This window comes from Procambarus clarkii, chromosome 22 (genome assembly GCF_040958095.1).
Source record: "Procambarus clarkii isolate CNS0578487 chromosome 22, FALCON_Pclarkii_2.0, whole genome shotgun sequence".
NCBI lineage: Eukaryota > Metazoa > Arthropoda > Malacostraca > Decapoda > Cambaridae > Procambarus > Procambarus clarkii.
Window position 1 is genome coordinate 23,702,867 of NC_091171.1, and position 5,493 is coordinate 23,708,359.

Below are 5,493 nucleotides of genomic sequence, written 5' to 3' on the forward strand. Positions count from 1 at the left end.
ATCACACCCACCAGATGTTAGGGTTAGGGAGAAGGACATTCCCTTGTTTGTTCCCGAAGAGGCAGAGAGCTTTTTCGAGCACTTTGAAAAAGTAGCCAGCATCAAGGAGTGGCCACAGGAGGAATGGGCCCAGCTGGTCCAGTTAAGATTGACCGGTGCAGCCAGGGAGGCATACACCCAATTGTCACTGGAAGAGTGCCAGGATTACGCCACAGTAAAGAGCAGCATATTGCGCTCGTTTCAGTTAACCTCAGAGGCTTATAGGAAGCGCTTCAGAGAAATGATCAAAGTTGGAGCATGTACGTTTGCTGAGACAGCAAGAGATCTGGAAAGACGATTCCAGAAGTGGATTGAGGCTGCTGGAGTTGGATCTTATGCTGACCTGAAGCAACTGATGGTCATGGAGAAGTTCTTGGAGATGATGCATCCCGAAACAAAGTTCAAGATCCAAGAAGCAGGGATAAAGGAGGTGAAAGATGCCGCAGATAGGGCGGATATGATTACTGAAGCGTACAAGAGCTTAAGGGAGAACAGAGTGAGAAGCGAGGCGAGACGCAGCAATAGCAGACCCAGTGGAGTCTGGGGAGGAAGAAGTTTTGGGGGGCAGACAAGCAGACCAGCTAGTTTTAAGCCCCAGGAAGGAAAGTTGCCGAGTCCGCCTGCTGGAGGTAAGCAGGAAAATAAAAGTGTGCAGAGGAGACAAGAGTCCAATGAAGCTCCACAGAGTATGAGTAGTACATCTGGCCCGAGGAACTCCAATACGAGTGGGCAGAGTCAGAGCTACTCGGGGGCGTATAGGAGAGATTTCTCCCAAATGAGATGCTACAAGTGCAACAGATCAGGTCACATGATGCGAGATTGTCGGCAGGGCAAAAGAGTCGTGACCCTGACGACATGTGATCCCCGGAAGAAGTACGTTGATGTACAACAAGACAAACCACAGAAGGTAGATTTGATGAACGAGCGGTATAGGCCGTTCATTAGTAAAGGTTGGGTCGGCATAGAAGGTCAACCCGAGGTGGAGGTTAGTATCCTCAGGGATACTGGAGCCAATCAGAGCTTGATTCTGAGAGGCCTAATAAGAAATGATCGACTGTTAGCTGGCAGTAGGAGGATAAAGGTTCATGGGTTGTTGTCTAAGAGTGACATGCCCGTATGTGCTGTCCAGTTGAAGTCAGATTATTTGTCGGCGGAGGTGATGTTGGGAGTGTGCCCCAACATACCTGTTCCAGGAGTCCAAGTGATCCTGGGGAACGACTTGTGTGGGTCCAAGGTGCTGCCAGAGCTGATAGTAAAAGCTGTGCCGGAGGTGAACCAGAAGGACCGCGGTACAAGTGGAACGCCGGACAAGACAGATCTAGCCAGCATCCTTGAAGATGAGGCAGAGGACAGTCAAGTCATCGTATACCCGGCCTGTGTAGTGACAGAGTCGGACGTAGCCGCCGAGGAAGACATTGGAGATGATATGGCAGTGTCGACTCCACCAAGGGAGGAGGTCAACATGGACATGTCTGGGCTGTTCGACGAAGATCGAGCTCAGAAGAATGAGGATTCGAGGAGACAGGAAGTGAAAATGACCCTACCTGAAAAGTTCAGCGTGAACCGAGCGGACCTGATTAGGGCTCAGAAAGAGGAGTTTATAGATCTAATCAGGGAGGCAAAAGGGGGAAAATCATGTCCGGAGTCCCCCGTGTATTACTACTTGGACGATGATGTACTAATGAGGAAATGGCGACCGGACAAAGCCGGCGCAGATAAGGTATGGTTGGAGAAGCACCAAGTGTTAGTGCCGAAGGAGTTTAGGGCGGCTGTGTTAGAACTAGCCCACTCCGTAGATATGGCAGGGCACTTGGGGGTGAAGAAGACCTTAAATAAGGTGCAGGAGCACTTCTACTGGCCGAACGTATGGAAGGAGGTAAAGAAATATTGTAGGACATGTTTGGCGTGCCAACGTGCAGGTAAGCCGGCTCCGGCTATACCAAAGGCACCCTTAAAGCCCATACCGGCATTTGGCGAGCCTTTTGAGAGAGTCTTGATAGACTGTGTAGGTCCGTTGCCGAGGATCAGAAAAGGCCACGAGTACTTACTGACCATAATGTGCACGGCCACCCGTTTCCCTGAAGCAATCCCCCTGAGAAGAGTGACGTCGAGAGCCGTTCTGGATAGACTACAGAACTACATTGCGTGGGTAGGAATGCCCAAGGTTATCCAGACGGACCAGGGGAGTTTCTTCCAGTCGAAGTTGTTTAGGGAAACTGTGAAAGGATGGAGAGTAGAGCAAGTGCGCTCGTCACCGTATCACCCTCAGTCGCAGGGAGCATTGGAGCGTTTCCATGGAACGCTAAAGAGCTTGTTGAGGATATACTGCGCTGAGGAAGGGAGTAGTTGGGACGAGGCATTACCATCCGTGTTGTTCGCCATCAGGGATGCGGTAGTAGAATCACTCGGATTCACCCCATTTCAACTGGTGTACGGACACTCCGTGAGGAGCCCAGTGGGCGCGCTGAAGGAGCAGCTCACCGTGGATAGGCCTAAGGTGGATGTGGGAAAATATGTGAAGACTTTTAGAGAGCGACTCTCTAGGGCCAGAGATTTGGCCAAGGAAAATTTGAGGACATCCCAGGCAGAGATGGTAAGGTACCACGACAGGAAGGCGAAGGGCAGGAAATTTCAAGAAGGAGATCAGGTGTTAGTCTTGCTACCGGTAAAAGGAAGTATATACGAGTCGAGATTTTGTGGACCATATACCATCCAGAAGGCATTAGGGGATGTGAATTATGTAATCCACATGCCAGATCGTCCGAGGAAGTCACAGGTTTGCCACGTGAACATGATAAAGAGGTACTATGACAGAGATAAGCCTCTAGGCGATGAAGAACCGATGGAAACCCCATTGCAGGCGACGGTGCTGTGTGGAGGAGACGGCAAAGGAATAGAAGAGGAGAACTGTAAGTTAGAGAGGGCCGATGGCGCGAAGATATCAAATACAGAAAGCCTGGCCAAGATAGGTGAGCGTCTGGGTCATTTGGAGGATGACCAACGCCAGGAGCTAGTGGAGATCCTACGGAGGAATAAGTCGTTATTCACGGACGTGCCTAGAAGACACCGCGGAACGGTGCACGAAGTGAATGTGGGGAGTGCTGAGCCCATCAAGCAGCACCCTTACAGAGTTAACCCAGAGAAAGCAGCGGCAATGAGAGCAGAAGTAAAGTATCTGCTAGATAACGACTTGGCAGAGGTTAGCGACAGTGACTGGAGTTCGCCGTGCCTCCTCGTGAAGAAGAGTGACGGCACATACCGGTTCTGTACCGATTATAGGAAAGTGAATGCACTCACGGTCGCTGACTCGTTTCCGATACCGCGCATTGACGATTGCATAGATCGGATTGGGAGTGCACGGTATGTCTCGAAGATAGACCTGTTGAAGGGATACTACCAGATTCCCCTGTCTGAGGAGGCCAAGAGGATCTCAGCGTTCGTGACTCCCGACGGCTTGTACCAATATAAAGTGGTGCCGTTCGGAATGAAGAATAGTGGTAGTTGTTTTCAACGAGTAATGAATCGGGTATTACAAGGCGCGACCGGATGTGCAGTGTACATCGATGATATTGTGGTGTTCGCTGATTCCTGGAAGGATCACGTGGATCGACTTTTAGATTTGTTCGATTGTTTGGAGAAGGCCAACATGACGATCAACTTGGCAAAAAGCGAGTTCGGGAGAGCCCGCCTGGAGTACCTTGGATATATAGTAGGGCAAGGCGAGGTTGCTCCGGTAAGAACAAAGGTGGAGGCCATTGACAACTTCCCGGTGCCCAGGAGTAAGAAAGAATTGTTGAGATACCTCGGTATGATTGGATATTACCGGAAGTTCTGTGAAAATTTCTCCACCATAGCCGCTCCTATGACGAGTTTGCTATCAAAGAGCAAGAAGTGGGAGTGGAATGGAACAGCACAAGAAGCGTTTGAGAAGACCAAAAGACTGTTGACTGGGGCACCTGTACTAGTGTCGCCAGATTTTGAAGCGCCGTTTACGTTATTTGTAGATGCCAGTGATATAGGGGCCGGAGCTGTACTGACGCAGCAGAATGATGGAATTTACCGCCCCGTGTCCTTCTTCTCGAAGAAGTTCGTTAAGCACCAGAGGTCGTACAGTACAGTCGAGAAAGAGACTTTGGCCCTGGTGATGGCATTGAAACATTTTGAAGTGTATGTGAGTGGGGGAGGACACCCAGTAACGGTGTATACAGACCATAATCCCCTAGTTTTCCTGAAGAAAATGAAGCATGCAAACCAGAGATTAACCAGATGGTTTTTATCGCTCCAAGAGTATGACCTGGTGATAACGCACATAAGAGGGCGAGACAATGTAGTGGCTGATGCGTTATCTCGAGCCTAGCCACTAGAATAACTCTCAAAAATAAGGGGAGGGGAGTGTTATGATCTCAGCCTGCAGGAGAAACGAGTCTCCCTTCTTGAGAGTTATTCAGCAAGCCTGACCTAACTAGAAGGTCTAGCAAGTATTGAGGTGATAACGCATATGTAAAATAGTTGGTTGGATATGTGTAACAGTTTGAGATTATGGGCAATGCAGAAGAAAATAGATAAATGACGGGCTAGGAGATGTGGACATTTTGCTGGAGGCGTGAGGCTCGCTTCTGGAGGACCTTGACCTCACTTGAGTGCCAGACATCGCAGGGGGAAGCCGCGCTCCGTTGAGCTCCCGTCAGAAGGGAACCCCTAGTGATATATCTCTAAGAGAAGAGAAGTGTGCAGACGTGCCAGCTGTGGAATCGAGCTGGGGACGTGTGGTCTCAAGTCGTGGACGATAATTAGTGAATATTAAGCCGCCCGGAGGCATTATTGTGGGCCGTGGGAGCGCCCTGACCAGACGCCGTCAGAGGGAAAGCGCCCTCGACCAATTAATCTGTGGTTTGTCTTTGGGGAAGAAGTTGCTGAGAACTTCGAAGCCAGCAGATGATGTAGCTGATGAGACTCCAAGGTAGTGGAGCAGAGGACCTCGAGCTGTGAGGAGAAGCAGCAGTGAAGAGGAGTGTCACGTGCTTCTGTAGAGGTGGAGAAGTACCACAGTTGCTCGGGGAAACTTCATGGTGTAGCAGCCAAGAGAGCTGTGGAGGAACCTAGCAGAAGGGTGAAGCACCGTAGTTACTCAAGGAAATTTCATGATAGCAGCCTGGAGGAGCTGCAGAGGATCCTGGTAGTGAAGCCCGGAAGAACCTAAGGATATTAGGGTTGTGAACTTCCAGAGGTGGAGGGGGAAGTTCTGGTGGATTACTTATAGGGAGTTGATAGTGTTTGGTTGTCATTAGCGTGCAAGACGCAGTGAGAGGTGAGTGACTGTTTGCATTCTTATGTCAAGGAGTGATTTAGTCTGAAGCTTAGAGTTGCAGTCGTAGGCTTGATTACCTACAGATGTATGTGCTCGAGGACTGACAGTGATCGATTAATCATTGTTGTGTATCAATGAACATTTAT